This window comes from Macaca fascicularis, chromosome 5, assembly GCF_037993035.2.
Source record: "Macaca fascicularis isolate 582-1 chromosome 5, T2T-MFA8v1.1".
NCBI lineage: Eukaryota > Metazoa > Chordata > Mammalia > Primates > Cercopithecidae > Macaca > Macaca fascicularis.
Window position 1 is genome coordinate 128,691,122 of NC_088379.1, and position 25,025 is coordinate 128,716,146.

Below are 25,025 nucleotides of genomic sequence, written 5' to 3' on the forward strand. Positions count from 1 at the left end.
CGAACAAAAGTCATTTGCCCGTATTTGCCTTATTGATATTTCAAGAGCACATGTTATTATGATCTTGAAATAGGTAATTAAACACAAATGTTGGATTATAAACCAATTTTTAAAAATTATGTGGAATGAAGAAACTGAAGCTTGGCCTATTATGGGGGGGGGGGGAGGGGGGGAAAGTCCAAGTCAACTTTTTGAAAGATTCCAGAGCAATGGACTACTTTAGACTCATCTGTCTGAGTGCCTGTATCCTTTTTTTTTGGGTCACAGAGCCCTTTAAAAATCTGATGAAAGTGCTAGATGTTCTCATTAGTGATTTGTATATAAACCATTTAGTTTATTTTGTATGTAAATTCAGGATGGATACTAAGAGAATTTTTTCATGAATCTGCCGGTTTATAAAACACTTTTCTATACCTTCCTTCAGTAAAGGAAGGTCCTGGTCTGTTGTGGGAGCCAAAATATGAATGAGGTCAAAAGATAGAATTAGTTAATGAAGTAGTATCAAGCTTTGGACTAAGACGTAAGTCTTCCACCAAATCATCCAGTTCAATTCTCTGGAAAACTGAGAGATGTAAAATATGGCAGAAATATTTTATCTAATTTAAGTTGTTATTAAGAACCCTGTGCAGCATTAGGTTTACCACAAATAGAATGCTTTTAGTTTATTAATTCAGAACTGTTTTCTTACCCAACAGGTCCCTTCTTATCAGGGAAGAAGTTTTTAAGCACTCAATATCTAAAGATAATCTATATTATTCTCATCATAAAGTCTTAATTTCCCTTTTAGCAAACTTGACACCAGTATTTGTATTACTTGTTGATTTATTTGTATTTGACTATCTCCCATAGAATTTAACCTCAATCAGGATAAAGACCTCGTTTACCTTGTATATTACTGTATCCTTAGTTTAGTGTACAGTGCCATACACAGTTAAAGGCTAAGAAATACATGATGAATGAATGAATGATGAATTTACAGAGTTTATGGTAAGACCCAAGCTTACATAATTTTCTTGAGAGCACTTAGGAAAGATATCTGGGAAATTAACGTTTGTAATAAGTTCTTCTCTTGATGATAATGATGAAGACCATTGTGATGAAGATGACATCAGCTGCCTTTGCAGCTGCTGTGTGGTAAACTGAAGTGAGCAGACCAAAAGAAATACAAAGACACCAAAAACACAACTTTAAATTATATCCTTTAATCTCTGGCTGCTGGGAAGAGCAGCCGCAGATAATCTAGTTTGTGTTCCAGGATCCCAAAAGAGCTGACAAACTATAAGCAAGATTAACTTTTAAGAAAAGAAAGGTAAAGTCTCTGATAGCAACAGGTATTGTAAACAGTGGTCACTGTTGCTAATGAGAGAATGGTCTTGGTGTGTATCTGGGCCACAAAGAACTGCGCCTCTCCCAGGCTTCCCAGTGAGTCTTGTGAAGCAGTCCTGACAATATTGGTGTCTTCCAAGGGGAAAATCCAGGAGGTCACACCCACCCATTTCTAGCTATTTTCTTATGTAGCTCTAGTTTACTAAGAAAGACATACAGAGACATTTAGTGTAATTATTGTTACTACCTTTTCTGCCATTAAAAATTGTTTTATATGACTTAAAAGTGTATACTGTGTAAATAAAACTTTTTCCACCTGTCTACTGTACTTGGCAAGTCTCAGTTTATTATTCATTGAAATGTTCACCTTAAGCATTAGGATATCTGCATATTTCTTGCTATTTATCCTTTCAAACAGAACAAAACCTCAATTAAAAAAAAATTAACTGGGTGTGGTATCTCATGCCTGTAATCTCAGGCTGAGGTAGGCATATCACTTGAACCCAGGAGTTCTAGACCAGCCTGGGCAACATAGTGAGACCCTGTCTCTACAAAAAAATACAAAAAATTACCCAGGCATGGTGGCATTTGCCTGTAATCCTACTTACCTGGGAGATTGAGATGGGAGGATCACTTGAGCCTGGGAGGTCAAGGTGGCAGTGAGCCAAGATTGCACTGCCAAAGTGAGACCCTATCTCCAAAAAACTAAAAAGAATTTAGATGTGTGTGAAGTTCATTCTACAATTCAGTGTGACACTTTTATAACCAAATAAGTACCAATACCCTTATGAACACACATATATAAAGAAAAGAAAAGAAAGAGAGAAAGAAAAAGAAGAAAAACAAATGTGGTTAGAACTTCTTGTTTCATTTTACTCCAACTTGATTATTTCCCAGGCCCAAATCTAGAACTGGAAGAACTGGAAGGTGGTGGGCTTATTGTATCAGAGGTTAAGCTTGTGGCTTTTATTTCCTGCTCCAGCTAGAACCAAGATGTCCAAAAAGTATGTTTGGAAGGGCTTTTTTTTTTTTTTTTTTTTTTTTAATGATTTCTAGCCCTGTGTCTAGTCAGAGAATATGGGGGAGTTTGGACCAACTCCAGAAAACAACTTCAATGTAGAAAATCATGGAACGCAAGGTCCTGCTTCCACGTACTTATTTTCGTGGAGTAGGGGACAAGTTCTCAAAATAATTTTGTCTGTGAGATACAGATATTTCAGGGACATTTTCATAACCAGCTTCCTGCAGTCATTAGCTTCAGAGCTAGAGTATGCTAGAAACTACTGGGCCCTGGGCAGTGGTTAAATTAGGTGTGAACGTAAGCTGGGCTGATCTCCATTGTGTAGTTAAAAACCAAAGGTGGGCACAGAGAGAGTATGTGTTCTGCCCTTTCTTCACCCACTGCATTTTCATTTCCGCTTTCTCTACTCTAGAGGCCTAATAAAGGACTCTAACGTACGATATTCAACACAGCTTTAAAACATCCACACAGAGTGCAAAATTGTAGTAGGAATTTGAGTTTTGTTTTTCTTTTGAGTTTAATATGACTTCCTAGGTTCAGCGTACTTTGTAATACATTTCTTAAACCGCAGGATCATGAGGGCAAATTCCCTTGGGGGAAAGTGGCTCTGTGAGTTGATTAGCACCGTTTGCCTGCTTCCTAACCCTGTTCTGCTCAGGTATTAGTTGTTCAGACAGCAGAGATCCAGTTCAGCTCTCCAGGTCTCGCGCTCCATTTTAATGCAAGCCAGTGATGCAAAGTCCCTGGCTTGGCCTGTCAGAACTTGATAGCTCTGTAAACACTGAAATCCTTGTTGCCATAACACCAGGAAAAATAATATGGGCTCCTGCATATAAATATAACGAAGGCCTTGGGGAATGGGAGCATTTCTAAATGACTTGAAGCTCTGTCACGGCATAATCTCTTATAAATAAATGTCAGTGTAGTCACTGAATGCAGACTGGATTTTTTGCCTGACTACGGTGCTAAGCCTTCTAGACAATAGTTATGCTAAGGGATTATCTTTTAACATTGTGCAGTTATCTCCTTTGTTTGTTTTCTTTTTTCATTATTCACATAAGCCAAGGGAAATGAAAAGCATCTTATTTCAGGCAAAAAGGCCTGTGAATGATTAACTCGGGTTCCATGCGTTGGGACTTTGCATAGCAACCCCTTGGCTTGCAATGACAAAAAAGCTCAAGGCAGAACAGCAGCCCAGGGACCTGAGACCAACGTTCTCAAATGAAGGTGGTGAGAAACAGATTAAGTATAAGCATTGTGTTTATGGGTAGAATTCTCTGTAGCTGGCCCATTTAATTTGGCATTGGTTTTACTGCACTTTTCTTGGTGAAGATGTGTTTTGCTGACCTTTACTCTTGCTTTTTGAATACATTTGAGAATTCAAGTGAAACTTGGCCATGATTATGGCTTAATGTGGTTTATGCCACCATATTTTATGGGTTCTATCCCAAATTGGGCTAACTCTGGCTAATTTTATATTAAAAAATGGAAATAACAGATCACTTCATAATAGCATGAAGGTTTAATTTTAGCTCAACTAAAACTTTGTTGGTAAATTTTGGCACTCTTGAAATTGTATATAACACAAAGCATTATATGAAATAAAGATAAACAAATGGTGTGATTATATAATTCCAATTAAAAGCATATAAGTATGTAAAGAACCCACATTGTACAAATATTAAATCTGAAATCAATGTCAATTCCATATCTTTTTATAGACATTTGATGCTTAAACATTTATACAACAAAGTCCATTTAAAGATTTGAGTTAAAAGAGTTAGAAGAAAATGAAGTATAAGCTAAGGACAGAAGAAACATTTGAGAATTTAGAAAAAAGCAGTATAGTTAAAATTGAGCCAAAATATTTAGGACACTTAAATTTAGACTGCAAGTCAATCCAGATGTTTATTTATTAATGTTAATAATGTTTCCAGTGTTGTTATAGAATGCTAAATCCCAGGGGTTCTGCTTCTAAGTTTAAAGACAAATGCAATGATCTTTATTCTTTTCCAGCTCTGTTTTAATTTTAGGAGCTTTTCTATAGCCATGATTTTCCCATAAATGTGTTTGCAAAATCTTGAGCAGCTCCTGATGTCTTGCAGAAAGTCTGAGTGAAACACTGCTCTAGCAAAGCTTTCCACGTTCTGCGTTGCTCGTCTTGCTTCCATGGCAATAAAGAGAGAAACTTGGCATAAGAATATAATCTGTTCCTGCCTGTTTCTCATCTGAAGTCATAAACCTCTGCCATCCCACCCAAGACTAGAATTTCAGCTGGCATGAAACAGCTGTCTGCTTACAGGTTTATTCCGGTAGTAACCAAAGACAAAACTATTTTAATTGAAGGCCCTAGGCTATTCTCCAAACCCTCACAATCTCTGGGTCATCCCCAAGAAGAAACCATTGAGGAAAAGGTACAAGTTACATTCTTTCTTATAGTTTTTGACACAGTGTATATTTATGAAGTTGAGAACATTTTACCCTTCTAATTTGACTACATTGGATGCCATGGAGAAAAGGAGGGCCACAAACTCAAAAGCCCGAGGGTTCAGGCACACAAACTAAGTCAGCAGAGAGTAGGCTGTAGTGCATGGGAGGAGTGTCCTGTCCGAAGGGGCATCTGCTACTTTGCTTCACTTATTGCTACCATGTGGGTATGTGGAGGCCCAAGTTGCTAGATATCCTGATTTGTCAATAGAAGTTCTCAGTCCTGCTTTTTATGAGAATTCTGCATAGTTTTAAATGTTGGCAATTATTTTGGATAAAAATCAAAACATTATGAATGTTAACTCAAACATGGCTCTGGATTGGATGTCTGGGACTTCTTGGGTTCAACCCTTAGACTTTGCTCTTGATTCACTACCGGTAGACTTTGCATTTATCAATTGCTTAGGTTCTGTAACTGTCAAGTAGCATAATTTATTTACACATTTTCCTTCTTACTCTGGTTAGTACTGTATAAAGAATACGAGTTTTGGAGTTGGGGAGAGATGTAGATTTTACTAGTTCCAGAGTTTACCAAATTGTGACTTCCAGCCTCTTAATTCCTTGAAAATCTCTCTTATGCCATGCAGAAATGAAAACCTATTTTACAGGAAGTTTGGAGGATTAAATAAACTAATAAGTAAAATATTTAGCCCAGCCCTACAGGCACTCTTTGCATAGTGTTACCATTCTGATCACTACTATTAAGAACAAACAATACCGTACAGTGATCCTCTTTAGAAGACACAAGGACTCAAATGAGAAAGAGTTTCTCTCAGTATAGGGAGCAGAGCCTCTTTGTAGATCTAACATGCACTATAATACAAAAAAATTATATCAAGAGCCATCTTCATGTCCTTAAAGAATTTTGGGATTTTGTTGCTAGAGAAGACCTTGAGGAAAGAGTTGACAACTAGAAATGACAGAAACATCAATTTCATTGGAGTCATTAATATTTGGAACCATGACAAATGAATGCTTTCCTTGAAATACACTGTGACATGTTAAGAACGTAACTTGTTATGAAAATAAAACTGAAGACTATATCTGGAACTATGTTGTTAAGTAAAAGAATGTAGGCTAAATTTTTTTCCTATCCATTTCTGTGATTATTTACTTTGGAAATAAATGGATGAAAGTCACTTAGAACATTTCCTGTTTCTTTCTTTCTTTCTTTTTTTTTTTTTGTATCCAGGCAGATCTGCTGTTAGAGAAGAATTCTTTTGCCCTAACTGTGTCTCTGTGATCTGTGGATGAGGGTGGGAAAGGACCGCTCAATCAATTGGGGTGTACAAAATGGAGTTTGAGAAGGTAAGTGATGTTTTCTCCATGCTTTTGTTCAAAATTAGGTGCAATTAATTTTTTTTTTTTTGAGACAGAGTTTCACTCTGTTGCTCAGGCTGGAGTGCAATGGTGCCATCTCAGCTCACTGCAACCTCTGCCTCCCAGATTCAAATGATTATCCTGCCTCAGCCTCCTGAGTGGCTGGGATTACAGGCACCCGCCACCACGCCCAGCTAATTTTTGTATTTTTAGTAGAGAAGGGGTTTCACCATGTTGGCCAGGCTGGTCTCGAACTCCTGACCTTGTGATCCACCCGCCTCATTCTCCCAAAGTGCTGGGATTGCAGGCGTGAGCTACCGTGCACAGCTGCAATAAAATCTTTTACATTCAAAGGAAGAGACTTTCTTCCTTCTTTCCTTTTCCTGGAACAATGGCAAGTAATAACAGAAAATAAATTAGTCTAACAAATTGTCCAGTGGTAAAAACAAAACAGGGTACGGATGTAATACGGTTCAGTGTATCTCAGGTCTTTCACATGACATGTCCTCTTGCTTAATAAGAGCTCTATGACAGTATGATGTTGAGTGGTGAGATTGTGTAATGGATTATTTGAAGTGTTCATTTATAAGCCATTCATATATTACTGACAAAACTCTTTTATTTTTAAAGCTTAATGGCAGTTAGTGCTGGTTACATAGGAGTCTGCCATAAACTCCATATCTATATATGGGAGTTTATTAAGTATTAACTCACACGATCACAAGGTCCCACAATAGGCCGTCTGCCAGCTGAGGAGGAAGGAGAGCCAGTCCAAGTTCCAAAACTGAAGAACCTGGAGTCTGATGTTCGAGGGCAGGAAGCATCCAGGATGGGAAAAAGATGTAGACTGAGAGGCTAGGCCAGGCTCTCTTTTCACATTTTTCTGCTTGCTTTATATTCTAGCCACGCTGGCAGCTGATTAGATTGTGCTCACCAGATTAAGGGTGGGTCTGCCTTTCCCAGCCCACTGACTCAAATGTTAATCTCCTTTGGCAACACCCTCACAGACATGCCCAGGATCAATACTTTGTATCCTTCAATCCAATCAAGTTGATACTCAGTATTAACCATCCCTGTAATGAATAATAATATCTCCATCTAGTGTGAGATAGGAACTATGCTAGGCACTTAAAAGACATTGCTTATAACACTTATCACCCTTTATGTGGTGATATGGTTTGGCTGTGTCCCCACCCATATCTCATCTTGAACTGTACTCCCATAATTCCCACATGTCGTGGGAGGGACCCCGTGGGAGATAATTGAATCATGGGGGCAGTTTCCCCTATACTGCTCTCATGGTAGTGAATAAGTGTCATGAGATCTGTTGGTTTTAGCCGTTTCCACTTTTACCTCTTCCTCATTTTCTCCTTGACTGCTGCCATCCATGTAAGATGGGGCTTGCTCCTTCTTGCCTTCCACCATGATTGTGATGCTTCCCCATCCATGTGGAACTGTAAGTCCAATTAAACCTTTTTCTTTTGTAAATTGCCCAGTCTCAGATATGTCTTTATCAGCAGCATGATAATGGACTAATACATGTAGGTCTTCATGTCCATTATACAGATGGGGTAAATGGAGTCTCAGGTATAAATAGCTTCCCTCAGGGCATGTAGATAGTTACAGGAGGCTAGAATTGAACCAGATTTGTTGTTCTAGGCTCCTCTACTGTATACTTTCTCAAGTATTTTAGGGAATACTTTGTCCTACTTGTGGGACAAATGGATTACTTAGAAATCATCAGCAATGTCTGACAGACAGGAATCCAACAGCAAAAACAGGTAGAACAGGATCAGTTAATGCATATCAGAAGCAAAGTTATTCAAGATCCCTTGCTATTTCTTAGCAGAGAAGGAAAGGTATTCATCCCCTCTTGCTGACTGCATACATGACTTGAAAGGAAATGGAAAAGAATTGAAAATAAAATGGCAATGATAAGGTATAGAATAAAGAGAGAATGGGATTGACAAAAGCATAAAGAAACTAGCTTCCCCCTCTCCTTTTCTCTCATGAACTCAGGCTCTTGAAAATGAATTAAGGGGACTGGGCATGGTGGCTCATGCCTGTAATCCCAGCACTTTGGGAGGCCAAGGTGGGTGGATCATGAGGTCAGGAGTTCAAGACCAGCCTGACCAACATGCTGAAACCCTGTCTCTACTAAAAATACACACACACACACACAGATTAGCTGGGTCTGGTGGCACGCGCCTGTAATTCCAGCTACTCAGGAAGCTGGGGCAGGAGAATTGCTTGAACCCGAGAGGCAGAGGTTGCAGTGAGCAGAGATTGAGCTGCTGCACTCCAGCCTGGGTGACAGAGGGAGACTCTTCAAAAAAAAAAAAAAAAAAGAAGGGCTACTAAATTTGATTGTAGAAAATGTCAATGACTAACAGTACCTGGCATTGAGTAGACAAGACATGGTCATTCAATAAATGTATGAACAAATAAGATCTTTGGTAACTTTGTTTCCATTCTTTCTAAAGATTCAAATACTTTTTTCAATCCTCGTTCAGATGTCCCCATGTTATGAAGAGTATTAGATGATAAATAAATCAAAGGGCCATCCTGAGTACAAAAAGAAATTCTCATACCTTATTGAAGATAAATTAGCATAACAAAATGCCTCCACTCTTTCTTTTCCTTTGGAAAAAGGTTTTGGGTTGTTTACTCATGTGTCCATGTATTAGTCTGTTCTCATGTTGCTATGAAGAAATACTCAAGACTGAGTAATTTATAAAGGAAAGAGGTTTAATTGACTCACAGTTCTACATGGCTGGGGAGGCCTCAGGACATTTACAATTATGGCAGAAGGTACCTCTTGACAGGGTGGCAGGAAAGAGAATGAGTGCTGAGTGAAGCTTTACAAATAAGCTCCTTATAAAACCATCAGATCTTGTGAGAACTCACTCACTATCATGAGAACAGCATGAGCAGCATGATGGTAACTGTCCCCATGGTTAAATTACCTCCCACTGGGTCCCTCCTCTGACATGTGGGGATTATGGGAAATACAATTCAAGATGAGATTTGGGTGGGAACACAGCCAAACCATATCATTCTGCCCCTGGCTCCTCTCAAATCTCATGTCCTCACATTTCAAAACACAATCATGCCTTTTTAACAGTCCCCCAAAGTATTCCAGCATTAACTCAAAAGTCCAAGTCCAAAGTCTCATCTAAGACAAGGTAAGTCCCTTCCACCTGTGAGCCTGTAAAATTAGGAGCAAGTCAGTTACTTCTTAGATACAATGGGGTACAGGCATTGAGTAAATACATCCATTCCAAATGGGAGAAATTGTCCAAAACAAAGGGGCTACGGGTCCCATGCAATTCCAAAATCCAACAGGGCAGTCATTAAGCCTTAAAAATTCCAAAATGATCTTCTTTGACTCCAAGTCTCATATCTAGGGCATGCTGATGCAAGAGGTGGGCTCCTATGGCCTTGGGCAGCTCTGCTCCTGTGGCTTTGCAGGATACAGCAGGGAGCCCAGGGCCTAGCCCATGAAACCATTTTTTTCTCCTAGGCCTCTGGGCCTGTGATGGGAGGGATTGCCATGAAGGTCTCTGACGTGCCCTGGAGACATTTTCCCCATTGTCTTAACATTCAGCTCCTCGTTACTTATGCACATGTCTGCAACAGGCTTGAATTTCTCCCCAGAACATTTTTTTTTGATTGCATCATCAGACTGCAAATTTTCCGAACTATTATGCTTTTCTTCCTCTTGAATGCTTTGCCACTTAGAAATTTCTTCTGCCAGACGCCCTAAATCATCTCTCTCAATCTCAAAGTTCCACAGATCTCTAGGGCAGAGGCAAAGTGCTGCCAGTCTCTTTGCTAAAGCATAACAAGAGTTACCATAGCTCCAGTTTCCAACAAGTTCCTCATCTCCATCTGAGACCACCTCACCCTGGACTTTATTGTCCATATTACTGTCAGCATTTTGGTTAAAGCGATTCAACAAGTCTCTAGGAAGTTCCAAACTTTCCAACATCTTACTGTCTTCTGAACCCTCCAAGTCTCCAGGATGTCCCCAATTTTCCCACATTTTTCTGTCTTCTTCTGAGCCCTCCAAACTGTTCCATCCTCTGCCTATTACCCAGTTCCAAAGTTGCTTCCACAGTTTTTTGGCAATACTGTTGGCAACACCCTCACAGACATACCCAGGATCAATATTTTGTATCCTTCAATCCAATCAAGTTGACACTCAGTATTAACCATCGCAGTAATGAATAATAATATCTCCATCTACTATAAGACAGGAACTATGCTAGGCACTTAAAGGACATTTATCATAATGTGCCACAATCTGGCATTTGCTGTCTGGATCCCAATGGCATCATATAAGACATTCCTCTGTCCCTTGTATCTTTATAACAGCACTTCACTATCTGTGCTACCAATTTACTGTATTAGTCTGCTCTCACACTGCTATAAAGAGCTGCTCAAGACTGGGTAGTTAATAAAGGAAAGAGGTTTGATTGATTCACAGTTCTGCATGACTGGGGAGACCTCAGGAAACTTAGAATTAAGGCAGAAGGCACCTCTTCACAGACTGGCAGGAGAGAGAATGAATGCTGAGTGAAGGGGGAAGTCCCTTATAAAACTATCAGATCTCATGAGAACTCACTCACTATCAGGAGAACAGCATGACAAGCATGAGGGTAACCACCCCATGATTAAGTTACCTCCCTCCGGATCCCTTCCATGACACCTGGGGATTATGGGAACTATAATTCAAGATGAGATTTGGGTGGGGACACAGCTAAACTGTATCAGTCCATCTAAACAATTATTTTTATTGTTACTTTAGAACATCCAGATGGGGCTCTGAAGAGTAAGGAAACCATATAAAGTTTGGTTCTATGAAGAGAAGCAAAGAGGGCAAGGTGAAATCACAGAAGGCCAAGTTTATCACTTATATTATTTCACAGAGATGAAGTTCCAGGAACTGTACCTTCCTTATGGCTATAGATGTCACTATCTCAAGAATCATGTAGATGAGTAGTTCTGTTTCCCATCAAGTTCCTGAATCAGAATTGCTCAGGGGAGGGAAAGGCATATCTTTTTCACTTTATGAAGATTCCACAGGTAGTTCTGATGTGCAACCTAGGTCACATAGCTGACTTAGACCCTTTAGGTAATTCACTCCAGGTTTTGTCCTCATCCATTCCCAATGAACATACACTACTGCACTATTTTTACATCAGGTACTCAGATCACAACAATGAGAATACAGCAAAGGGATTCTAAATAAAATAATATAAAATTGATCAAAATATGCTTCCCTCCAAAACATGGTGATTTTTGAACTAGATGCGGTAAAATGGAAACAGAATCTTGAAAGTGCACATGTAATTAAGGTCAAAACAACAACGATAGTATAGTCAGATCCCTGATCAAAATTCCAGAGAGAGGGATGTTTGAAAGTTCACCAAACTAATGTGCCTGATTTGACCCTTGTGATTTTTCACCTAAGAGGTTAGGGATGCTGGCAGCAGAGTTGCAAATAAACTTGAAGCTTTAGAAAAAATAAAATTTCAGAGGGGGAAGGATGAGGAGGGGAAGAGAGAGAGGGAGGGAGAAGAGGCACCACCATGAACTGATGTAAAGTGAAGAATATCCTGGGGAAATAAAAGGAAGCCCTCTATTGAAAAGAACAGCAAAGAACGTCAGAGTAACTAAGAATGAATCAATAAATGTGGGATGCTCCTGAGATGCTAGGGCATATGACCAAAGGACAGTTATGATAGAAGCTGAGCAAGTGACCTTAAGGCCAAGGCAGAGAAGGACCCAACACTTCCAGGGAGTGGACTGAGAACTCCATCTGCAGCAGCAAGTGAAAATAGAAGAAACCAGTGAAGATAGATGCCCCCAAGCGGCAGGGCTAGAAGAGTTGCCTGTGATAAGAAATGATATTAACCCAGAGAGGGCTTAGAGGAGGCTGATGCTCAACCCTCAAAAAGCCAAGTAACAGGACACTATATCCTTGCAACTCCACTCATCATTTTAGGATACAGTTTTTATCCTAAAAGTCATTTTTCACTGTAGTGAAAATAGTGGTCCACTTGAAAAAACTACACATCCAGCTCCCAGTAGATGCTCTGGGTATGATGAATGGCCAGATGGAAGAAAGGGGAAAGGTCAGGGGCATGGTCTTTGGGCGAGAAAACCACCCCCTTTTGTCATCAGATAGCTACTGGAACTTTGCAGGGGAAAGATCATCTGGGATGTAAGTCAGAGGTCGTGTATCAGAGATGGAAACCTCCAGGTCCAGAGTTCATAGGACAGAATTGTGGGAAGATAAGAGGGCGTGTACATGACATTTGGAGAGGATGAGTGTCAAATAACTTGATAGAGATAATCTGCAGTGGAAGGGCTGCAGTACCACCAGAACAAGGGTGGACTATAAACAGAAAAGAGGAAGAAGAGCCTGGGGAAAGCAGAATCCAGAAAGCACTTTGGAGAAAAGAAAACTCAATATGAGGCTTAATGCCTGAAAGCAAACTAAAGACTAATCAGAGACTTCTTGAAAGGACACCTCAGGAAGATGCCAGCTGAGGTGGTGGCTGAGGAGGCATCCAGTTGCTCTGCCACTCTTCTGACCTGAAGTGAAATAGAAGGTCTGGGGTTATGCAGGTAAAGATCCCTTACACATTCTGGAATCTCAGCGTAAGTATCAGCCTAGACCTGGGGAAGGAGGGAGGTGAGACTAGGTCCGAATTCTAAGAAGTGCAGCCTCTTTGGGATACAAAATAAAAGTAGTACAAGGGAGGCCCTGTGGAACTTTTTAAATACCCAAGACCGTTGACAAGTTGGGACAATTCTGTGACAGATGTCATAAGATAGAAAGTTTATGTTTACATTTAGCTAACTTGATGTGTTGGACTGTGGCTGGGGTGAAGGAGGGAAAGACACTTAGGAAGACCAGGAAGAAATGAAAGGCCATAAGCCAAAAGGTGTAAGTCCAGGAAGAGAAATTTTCCCCTTACTGGCCATGAGAGGACCACGTAAATGAACCCAGGCTTAGTGAAGTGGGAGCACCAGAAGAGAAGTCTCTTCTGTGGTATTATAGTCTTGACAACAAAAATATTTTAAATCAATTGGTTAAAGAGCATAAGAAATTGTGTAAGCATTAAGGAAAAAGTATAACTAGCTTCTATTTGGCTTCATATAAGGATACAACATAAAATATTTTTCAAAAACTAGTACAAAATACATTGAAATACTATTTGAATATCATTGGTGCTTTCCGGTGGAAAGAGAAATTTACATTGAAAATGCCAACTTTACAAAATAAAGAAGTGTTTAGAACTGTTCATCATTACAGGTAGGCATGCTCTATCAGATAGTATATCTTGAGCAAGAAGACTTTATGGTGATTGGAATCAACAGAACACCATATCTTGTTCAAAAAAGGTGCTCAATATGTGTTTGAGTGGATAAAATGAGTATATGTTGAGTAAACAAATTAAAGAATAAATTAAATACATAGTTGTATATTCCACTTGGGAAGTCTTTTTTTTTTTTATTTGAGACGGAGTCTCGCTCTGTCACCCAGGCTGGAGTGCAGTGGCGCGATCTCGGCTCACTGCAAGCTCCGCCTCCTGGGTTTAAGCCATTCTCCTGCCTCAGCCTCCTGAGTAGCTGGGACTACAGGCGCCCGCCACCGCGCCCGGCTAATTTTTTGTATTTTTAGTAGAGACGGGGTTTCACCATGGTCTCGATCTCCTGACCTTGTGATCCGCCCGCCTCGGCCTCCCAAAGTGCTGGGATTACAGGCGTGAGCCACCGCGCCCGGTGGGAAGTCTTTTTCCAGGGATGGGTTAGCTGCCTTTCCAGGGGCTCCCATACTACCATGTGTATCTCCTATCCTATCCTATCCTATCCTATCCTATCCTATCCTATCCTATCCTGTCCTGTCCTGTCCTGTCCTGTCCTGTCCTGTCCTGTCCTGTCCTGTCCTGTCCTGTCCTGTCCTATCCTATCCTATCCTACTTTATGCTATGTTCCCTAATAAACTGTAAGCTACTTGAGGTTAGGAACTAGTTATTATTCTTCATGATAACTGTAGCCCTGATCATAGTGCCCTGCACATGGTAGATATTCAAGAAATGGTTGTATAAATAAATGGCATTTAAGCTTAAGCCAAGTGCTAAATTAGCATTATACCTGGGAGATTAAGAAGGGTTAATATTTTGGGGGTTAATACTTGAATGTTTTTTAGAAAGTCCACGGAGGAGCTATGATAAGAGAGAAGCAGAGGAACAATTTGGACAGTGTTATTATTTTAATTTGACCATATATTTGGAATGGAAAATGGATTGTAATGATTCAGAGCAAAGAATTCCTTTGTTGGAAACGAAAGGCTGGAAAATGAAGCATGGAGACATACTTCTTATTGAAAACACAGCAGGGGAGTGTCCTTCCACCTAAAATCATTCAGACTGTCAGATTAAACATACATTATTTCTTAAAAAAATATTCCCAGAGGAAATCCAGCATCTATCTCCCCCTACTGGTGTCATATTAAGAGTGATGTCTGACTGTTATCCCTTGAAATGAGTAATGTTCTAATGAAGATGAAATTTTAATTTGTTATTTGGACAAAAAAATCTTATGTAAAACTTAAGCATTCTACAATGGACATTTGTGTTGTAATGAGCTTTAGCAATATTTGAGATATACATTGTTTCATCACACATAAAGAATGGTTAAATATTCTTGCTAGTGCATCTGCCATTAACAGATTTATATGACAATGGATTGTAATTGATTGATACAACGAAGGTTTTATTTACTACAGAAAATTTCAAACATATACAAAATATAAAGAATAATATAATGAACTTCCATGTCCCATTATCTAGCTCCAACAAACAAGTCATAACTAATCTTATTTCATTTATTACTTCCCCAAGGTCTCACATCCAGGTCGTTTTGAAGCAAAGTCCAAGCATTGTATCACTTCATCTGCAAATATTTCAATGAGTACCCAAAAGGGAAGGATGCTTAAAATATCCTCGTAATATCGTTATTATGCTTAATAGTTTTTTGTTACCAATTATCTAGTCAGTGTTTACATTTCCACAATTGTTTTAAAATTTGTCATTATTTATTTTATAGTTTGTTAGAAACAGGTTTTTAATAAGAGCTATAGATTATAATTGTTTGATATGTTTCTTAAATCTCATGGAATTATAAATTCCTCCTCTATCAATTTTTAAAAATATAATTATTTTTATTTTTTAAATAGATTTAGGGAATGTAACTTTTTTCTTGCAACTTTTTTGTTGCTAAAACTGCATCATTTGTGTTCTGTATTGTGTCTTATAACATGCCACAATCTGGAATTTGCTGCCTGGATCCCCGTGGCATCGTATAAGACATTCCTCTGTCCCTTGTATTTCTTGTAAATTGGTAGTTAGATCCAGAGGCTTCAGTTTATTCAGGTTTGATTTTTTTTTTTTTTTTTTTTTTTTTTGCAAAAAGCTGTTATGTACTTTCATCACTCAAAGTCTGGCAGCAATTGAAGTTCATCATGTACTCCAGACTCTCTAGAGCAGCACTCACTAATAGAAATTTCTATGGTGATGGAAGTATTCTATATCTGTTTTATCTAATATGGTAGCTACTAGCCACACATGGCTACTAAGCATGTGAATTGTGGCCAGTGTGGCTGAGAAATTGGCTTTTAATTTAAAAACTTTTAATTACTTTTAATTTAAATAGTCACTTGTGGCTAATGATTACCATAGTGGATAATATAGCTCTTGACTCAGTAATTCATTAATGGCTAAAAAATAATAATCTTATTATTTGATAATTTTTTCTTTATTAATTAAAATATTTTTATAAAGAGAAACTTCCTCCTATCAACTGAATTGTTGCCATGAGATTCAGTTCACACAATACAGGCAGAAAAGTAGTTTAATTTTTCCCCATATTTATCAGTTGTCAAATAATGAGTTGGTTCCCTCATATTCTCCAAAGGTGACCCAAGGAGATTTTTTTTGTTATGAAGTCGTAATTTGTATTTCAATTCATTGTAGTTATTCTTATTGATGCTCAAATTGATCTAACCTTGGCCAGAGAGAACCTATTTCTTTTGAGTGCTCTTCATATGATCCTGTGACTATCAGTGTTGTGACTTCAGCTATGTTGTTCCAGGGTCATCTTGTACATGGTCCGTCTCATGTCTAAAATTAGCCATTTGTCCAAGAAACCCTGGTTCCAGTTAGTAGTCTATTTCAAGAATATATCTGGACACTTGGGGTAATCATTGCTATTGGGTTGGTAATTGTTCTAGCTTGATAAAAACACAGCTAGAAATAGAATTTTTAAACAATATCATAAATTTCTTCTGATACATTCAATTTAAACTCAGGCAATGGGATTGTCTTTGATTTTAACTTTTTTTTTTGTTTTTATGATGAAAACCTAGATTTTTAATAACATTAATATAGTTACCCATTTCCTTTATGCCACAATATATACACAGTAATTTCAGAATAAACAATACCAACAATGCTAGCAACAAATTTATTGTTGAGAAAGTGTAAGGTTTTTTTTTTCGATTTTGCATAATTTTTGTCCTTAGGGTCCTTCTCATGGAGACATATTATTGCATTTTAGGTTTATTTGAAGTAGTTCATCCTTGTGTGGTTTTGCCACCAACTGGATACACGTTTATATTTATTTCATTTTATTTTTAGATAAATGAGGTATCTTTTTGAGAAATGTAGTTTAATTTTATAATTATGTAAGATATTTATAAATGTGGTTCAAGAGTAAAATCTATAAAACAAAGTATTCAAAGATGTTGAGATTCTCTATCTCCTTAACTCAATTTCCTCACTCCAAGGATTCATTTAAAAATATTTATGATTTAATCCTTCATTTATTATTATTAGCAAAGATGTGTATATATTTAAATTCTTCTAATATTAACCATAATATACTACACAAAATTTCTCCCCAATTCTTTGTAAAAACTAAATGTATCCTGGAGATCACTGGACAATAATATGTAGAGACTGGTCTCATTTCTTTTTACAGCTGCATGTGTTCTATATTTCATGCAATAATTGCCTCTGCCTACCCTGACCCTTTTTTTAAGAGACAGAGTCTTGCTCTGTTGCCCAGGCTGGAGTGCAGTGGTGTGATCATAGCTCACTGCAGCCTTGAACTCCTGGGCTCAGGTGATCTACCTGTTTCTGAGTTGCTTGACTACAGATGCTCACCACTGTGCCTGGCATTTTTGCATTGTTTGTAGAGACAGGGTTCTGCTATGTTGCGTAGGCTGGTCTTGCATTCTTGGCCTCGAGTGATCCTCCCACCTTGGCCTCCCAAAGTGCTGGGATTATAGGTATGAGCTACCACTTGTGGCTAATAATTCCCTTATTAATGAGCACTTACGTTGTGGAAAGTTTTTTTTTTTTTTTCAAATGATAGCTGCAGTAGCAGCAGCAGCATCGAATATGTTACTTTTCTCCAGAATCTTTGATTATTCACTAGGTTTATATAGGTATTCATAAAAATTTAAAACATAAATATGTCATATTAGTGACCCAGGACAAGCGCTGGTAAGAAATTAAGGTATCCTCAAACTTGGTATCTTGGTCTTGGTATCCTCAAACTCAAATAAAATATCTTAATTTTCATTAATTATCCCTTTAGGGGCCTGATTACTATTTTTCTGATTTTCAGACTTCCTAGGATAGAGCTTGAAAAGATTGGAAAAGTAAGGATGATTGAACTTGAAAGGTGTGAATGAAAGAATTATCTTTTCGGATGGAGAATAGTAGCTGTTTTCAAAGAAGATTTTATTTTATCTTTCTTTTTTGGCCTATAAGTTTTGCAGGGAATCTGTGATTAGAGTATAATAGAAAAGTACTAGGTAATTATTGTTGTGTTATTTGGACACATGTTTAAACTAGAAGTTTGAAGATAGCAATTGGCAATAATTATATATGTTCTAGCCATCTACCTCTTTTACCACATACTTTAAAGATATCTATATGGTAAAAGGTAAGTGGCAACTGAATAATCACAAATACATCAAGAAGTAAAGATATGCTTTGTTTTATTGAGTGCACTCTTATGTTTTCTCTTTTGCTGGAATAAAAAGTGGGGTTTTAAATTGATCTTTTCTAACATTGTTTTTCCTCATTTTCTCTCTATTTAGAGGGTTTCAGTAGGTTTTCACACATTCTCACTCTTTAGAAGCTCTTACAATTTTTATAATAATACTCTAGTTCTAGTTATTCCATCATGAGCTGATTCTATTTATACAACTAATAAATACTAATTAAAACTACTCTATAACCTTGAACTGTACATTAGGGAAGGTATACCTATGGTGGATGACTGAAAAGACAGTCCAGGATAAACTGATACATCTAATTCCACATAGTAGCCTTCAGAATCAAGACTCTCAAACAGTAAAATGCACTAAGCCAATATGGATGGGAATAGCCTCCTGGTGTTTTCCCAACTGTTTGAATTTTTAATATCTTCTCTTAAAGCTATATACTTCTGGTTCATTTATGCTAGCAGTGTTATCAGTGAATGCAATTTTAGATTCTGTATTCCATATTTAATGAAATTTTATTTATAGGAAAGAAAGAATGGGTATGCATAAGGAGCTAATCAAAGAGGCCCCTGATACCTATTGAGCAGTTGTGTGAGTGTGTGATTATCCATGGAAAGAAGATCAGAGGGAAATGGTATTTAAAACCCTTGATTAGATAGCAGAGAGAATGAAGCAGGCCAACTTATTTGCACAAAGTGACAGAAATGAAGGTAGAAGAAACAGTTACAAATGGTGGTGGTACCAGAAGTAAGCTTCCCATAACTTCTCCTACTCCGAACTTCAAGAAAGCTATGGCTTTGTGGATATTCTTCCTTTGGCTATCTACTAAACTAGAAGAACTGGAATATTAATAGTTTTGAATTCTAGCTCTTCAAAAATATCACCAAAACAATCTGTTGTTTATGAAAGCTGAGTTTATTCTTACCTTCGTAAGGAACTGCCTTAACAAAGTCTTAGTCTTGGAATGAGGATGGCAAAGTTGGGATTCTTAGGAGGTTTGGGGTCTAGTATGAGGTGGGTTTTCATCGTGGAGGCTTGATTAAGGTTGAGTAAGGTGGGTGTAAACAGCAAGGCTAGGACCTTGCTAGTGAGGTGAGGAAATTCAGAGTCTTGGGAGGTAAACTACAATTTTGTACTATGTATAGAAGAGTTGAACAAGCAATATTAATTTAATGCAGTTCTTGGAAAGTTCCTGGGAAGATTAGTAATTTGTAACTTTTATCTTACTGGGCTATAGTTTCTTGGAATAGTAAGGTAATGATAAAACAAATACTGTATGTGGTTATTAGCCATATTAACCAAGTTTATGATTTCTTTGGTTGCTTCTCGGATTTTTTTTTTAGAGATTCCAGAGAAATCTGCTGGGATGTGAGAGCAACATTCTTAACCTAAAACAGCATATGTTCACCCTTTGTAGCTTGACATTCTGTCTACAGCAATGATCCCCAACCGTTTTGGCACCAAGCACTGGTTTCATGGAAGACAGTTTTTCCATGGACAACAGTGGTGAGGGGTGATTTTGGGATGAATCTCTTTCACCTCAGATCATCAGGCATTAGATTCTCATGAGTGTGCAACCTAGATCCTTCACATGCACAGTTTCACAATAGGGTTTGTGCTCCAATGAGAATCTAATGCTGCTGGAGGAGGAGGTGGAGCTCAGGTAGTAATGCCCCCTTGCCTGCTGTTCACCTCCTGCTGTGTGGCCTGGTTCCTAACAGACCATGGACCAGTGTTGGTCCCTGGCCTAGGGACTGGGGACCCTGGTCTACAGTATCTCTGTTCTGAACCACTGCCTGTCCGATTTCATGAATCTCTCATGTAAGAAATTCTATAGACTTGGTGGCATTGTTTAACTGTCTTCCCTGAACTGTGGTCTGTAGGATCCTGCCTGCTGTCTAGTCCTTTTGTAAAGCATCAAGAGAAGAGGTTTGAGGAGACAAGGAATTAATTCACAAATCTTCCTGAATAGTTAGGTTCAGTTTTTCTTCTTCTTAAATTAAGTTTTCTAATGATCTCTTTTTCCTTGAGGGGAAACTCATGGGGCAAAATGGACTCTAGGTGATGTCAGAGATCATGTTAAAGGTAGGAATCCATTTACCAAGATTACAATCCTTGTTTAATATTTAGTAGGAGCCTATTGATTTTTATTCAATAAATTCAATACCAGTGACTGGGGACTACCCAGTGATTTGATTTTGGTCCCTATGTGGTTATCAAATACTCCCATGCAGTTATCAAATAGTGTTTTAACATTTGGTGCTCCTCATCAAGAATGATGTATCACCAGGCAATGACATTTGTATTGCTGAAATTATTTGGTAGATATAAAGCAAAAGTGAAGTATGTTTATTTATATGATATGTGAAAATGATACAGCCTCCAAATACATACCATCCATTTTCCAGTTCTCTTTTAATTTCTATTTCTGTGAACATTTGGATATAAAAGCTTTCACCCTCAAAAGATTCTAGAATATTCTTTTGGTGGAGACAGGAATCTTCTTTTCTAGGTATGATGTGATGCTGTGGGTAAGATTACCATCTGGGCTGACCTGTTGTGCATTTTCTAACCTAAAAAAAAAATAACCTAAGAGTTGAATCCAGTTACCCAAGAAACTAACTGATTCACTACAGGGAACTGGTACCAAGGGAAGCTAGATGACTCTCAAGTGAAAATGTGCAAACCCCACGTTGATTTTCCAGCTAATAAGTAAATGATAGTCACATATTGGACTTATAAAATGACTGTGCATGTGAAAAGCAACATTGAGAATAGCAGCCCTAAAGATAATGTAGAAGTAACATAGTAAAATATAACTTTAGATGAGCAAAAGAGGAAAGAAGGTGGCTAGGAAACAAAGAAAATAAAAGAATGCAGATTACAGCATAACAATCTCTGGAATTATTTCATAAGTATGGGGTGAAAATGGCCACATCTCGTGTAGTCATCTTGTTCTGAAATTTTTGGGTCTTGGGTCTCCTTTTGATGACCATTTGTTCCTGTATGATTCCTAAAAATACTCACATTTTCCCACTAAAACCTGTCTTCTAGTGATCTGAAGATTATATATTCCTTTTGAGTTCATTATTACAAAACTTTTGTCAAAGGCCTTTTCTGCATCTATTGAGATAATCATGTGGTTTTTGTGTTTGGTTCTGTTTGTATGATGGATTACATTTATTGATTTGCATATGTTGAACCAACCTTGCATCCCAGGGATGAAGCCCACTTGATGACGGTGGATAAGCTTTTTGATGTGCTGCTGGATTCAGTTTGCTAGTGTTTTATTGAGGATTTTTACATCAATGTTCATCAGGGATATTGCTTTAAAATTGTCTTTTTTGGTTGTGTCTCTGCCAGGCTTTGCTATCAGAATGATGTTGGCCTCATAAAATGAGTTAGGGAGGATTCCCTCTTTTTCTATCGATTGGAATAGTTTCAGAAGGAATGGTACCAGCTCCTCTTTGTACCTCTGGTAGAATTCAGCTGTGAATTCGTATGGTCCTGGACTTTTTTTGGTTGGTAGGCTCTTAATTATTGCCTCAATTTCAGAGCCTGTTATTGGTCTATTCAGGGATTCAACTTCTTCCTGGTTTAGTCTTGGGAGGGTGTATGGGTCCAGGAATTTATCAGTTTCTTCTAGATTTTCTAGTTTATTGGCATAGAGGTGTTTATTGTATTATCTGATGGTAATTTGTACCTCTGTGGGATTGGTGGTGATATCCCCTTTATCAATTTTTATTGCATCTATTTGATTCTTCTCTCTTTTCTTCTTTATTAGTCTTGCTAGCAGTCTATCAAGTTTGTTGATCTTTTCAAAAAACCAGCTCCTGTATTCATTGATTTTTTTGAAGGGTTTTTCATGTCTCTGTCTCCTTCAGTTCTGCTCTGATCTTAGTTATTTCTTGCCTTCTGCTAGCTTTTGGATGTGTTTGCTCTTGCTTCTCTAGTTCTTTTAATTGTGATGTTAGGGTGTCAACTTTAGATCTTTTCAGCTTTCTCTTGTGGGCATTTGGTGCTATAAATTTCCCTCTACACACTGCTTTAAATGTGTCAAAGAAATTCTGGTATGTTGTATCTTTGTTCTCATTGGTTTCAAAGAACATCTTTATTTCTGCCTTCATTTCGTTATGTACCCAGTAGTCATTCAGGAGCAGGTTGTTCAGTTTCCATGTAGTTGGGCAGTTTTGAGAGTGTTTCTTAATCCGGAGTTCTAGTTTGATTGCACTGTGGTCTGAGAGACAGTTTGTTATCATTTCTGTTCCTTTACATTTGCTGAGGAGTGCTTTACTTCTAACCATGTGGTCAATTTTGGAATAAGTGTGATGTGGTACTGAAAAGATTGTATATTCTGTTGATTTGGGGTGGAGAGTTCTGTAGATGTCTATTAGGTCTGCTTAGTGCAGAGCTGAGTTCAATTCCTGGATATCCTTGTTAACTTTCTGTCTCGTTGATCTGTCTAATGTTGATAGTGGGGTGTTAAAGTCTCCCATTTTTATTGTGTGGGAGTCTAAGTCTCTTTGTAAGTCTCTAAGGACTTGCTTTATGAATCTGGGTGCTCCTGTATTGGGTGCATATATATTTAGCATAGTTAGTTCTTCTTGTTGAATTGATCCCTTTACCATTATGTAATGGCCTTCTTTGTCTCTTCTGATCTTTGTTGGTTTAAATTCTGTTTCATCAGAGACTAGGATTGCAAACCCTGCTTTTTTTTTTTTTTTCATTTGCTTGGTAGATCTTCCTCCATCCCTTTATTTTGAGCCTATGTGTGTCTCTGCATGTGAGATGAGTCTCCTGAATACAGCACACTGATGGGTCTTGACTATCTTGATGGGTCTTGACTTAGTTTCTTTGCGATGGGTTCAAACATCCTTCTTTAGCTTGGAGAAGTTTGTTATTAACAATCTTCTGAAGCCTTCTTCTCCCAACTCGTCAAAGTCATTCTTTGTCCACCTTTGTTCTGTTGCTGGTGAGGAGCTGTGATCCTTTGGAGGAGAAGAGGTGCTCTGATTTTTAGAATCTTCAGTTTTTCTGCTCTGTTTTCTCCCCATCTTTGTGGTTTTAACTACGTTTTGGTCTTTGATGATGGTGACGTACAGGTGGGGTTTTGGTGTGAATGTCCTGTTTGTTAGTTTTCCTTCTAGCAGTCAGGACCCTCAGCTGCAGGTCTGTTGGAGCTTGCTGGAAGTCCACTCCAGACACCAGTAGAGGCTGCAGAACTGCAAATATTGCAGAGTGGTAAATGTTGCTGTCCAATCATTCCTCTGGAAGCTTCGTCTCAGGGGGCACCTGGCCATATGAGGTGTCAGTCGGCCCCTACTGGGAGGTGTCTCCCAGTTAGGCTACTCGGGGGTCAGGGACCCACTTGAGGAGGCAACCTGTCCATTCTCAGATCTCAAACTCCGTGCTGAGAGAACCACTACTTTCTTCAAAGCTGTCAGTCAGGGATGTTTAAGTCTGCAGAAGTTTCTGCTGCCTTTTGTTCAGCTATGCCCTGCCTCCACAGGTGGAGTCTACAGAGGCAGGCAGGCCTCCTTGAGCTGCGGTGGGCTCCACCTAGTTTGAGCTTTCCGGCTGCTTTGTTTACCTGCTCAAGCCTCAGCAATGGTGGGCGCCCCTTGCCCCTTGCAGTTAGATCTCAGAATGCTGTGCTAGCAGTGAGGGAGGCTCTGTGGGTGTGGGACCCTCCGAGCCAGGAGCGGGATATAATCTCCTGGTGTGCCATTTGCTAAGGCCGTTGGAAAAGCGCAGTATTAGGGTATGGGTGACTCGATTTTCCAGGTGCTGTCTGTCACGGCTTCCCTTGGCTAGGAAAGGGAATTCCCCACCCCCTTGGCCTTCCTGGGTGAGGTGATGCCTCACCCTGCTTTGTCTCACAGTCCGTGGGCTGCACCCATTGTCCTGCACCCACTGTCTGACAAGCCCCAGTGAGATGAACCCGGTATGTCAGTTGGAAATGCAGAAATCACCTGTCTTCTGCATCACTCACACTGGGAGCTGTAGACAGCAGCTGTTCCTATTTGGCCATTTTGGAACCTCTGCGCTATGTTAGTTCTGAACAGAACCTGATGGGATCCCATCCACCAGAGTTCAAGGACTGTCTTTCTCTGATTTCCCTTCCAAAAAACCAGGTCTCTAGATTTCAGACCACAGGAGGGTGTTAAAGAAAGTTTGCTTGTGTGGTTGATGATAACACTGAGTTTATTTCATGAATGCCGTGGAGTATTTGGCCATAGCTGCTTGCAATAATATATGGAGTCCAGAATTGCATGATAGTCCTAGATGAATGGGCTGACCTATTACTACGAGGAGTTTGTAAGGGGGAAGTTGATGAATCCCAGCAGAGTTGGTCTTATTGTCATTAAGGTGAATGACCTTAGACCAAGCATTGGTAAACTTTTTCTGTAAAGGGCCAGGTAGGAGACATTTTAGACTTACAGGGCCATATGATGTTTGTAGCAATTACTCAACGTGAAAGTAGATATAGACAATGTAAAAACAACTTGACTGAATGTGTTCCAGTAAAACATAATTTACAAAATACAAACATTGGGCTGAATTTGGTCCAAGGATCTTATTTCCCTACCTTAGATCACTTTGGGCTTATGCTTGCCTTTAGGTTTCTGATGTGCCCTAGGTATTGGGAGGACCGCAAGCAAACAGCCCTTGGCAGGATGTATATAAGCAAGCAGTTTTGTGCTGGTAAATTTGGATTTTGGGGGAAAAACAACTGTCTTTGTTTACTAAGATACCAAGCATGCTCAGTTATTCATTCGT

At 38.8% G+C, this 25,025-nt stretch overlaps 1 long non-coding RNA gene across 10 annotated transcripts in view; it reads left to right on the forward strand.

Moving 5' to 3' along the window:
• LOC107129819 (uncharacterized) overlaps window positions 1-25,025 on the forward strand; it is a 499,418-nt gene that overhangs the window by 100,084 nt on the left and 374,309 nt on the right. For all 10 annotated transcript variants that reach the window (XR_012435061.1, XR_012435063.1, XR_012435059.1 and 7 more), the window contains exon 2: window positions 6,027-6,142. This is a non-coding gene — a long non-coding RNA (uncharacterized lncRNA). The remainder of the gene's footprint in view (window positions 1-6,026; window positions 6,143-25,025) is intronic.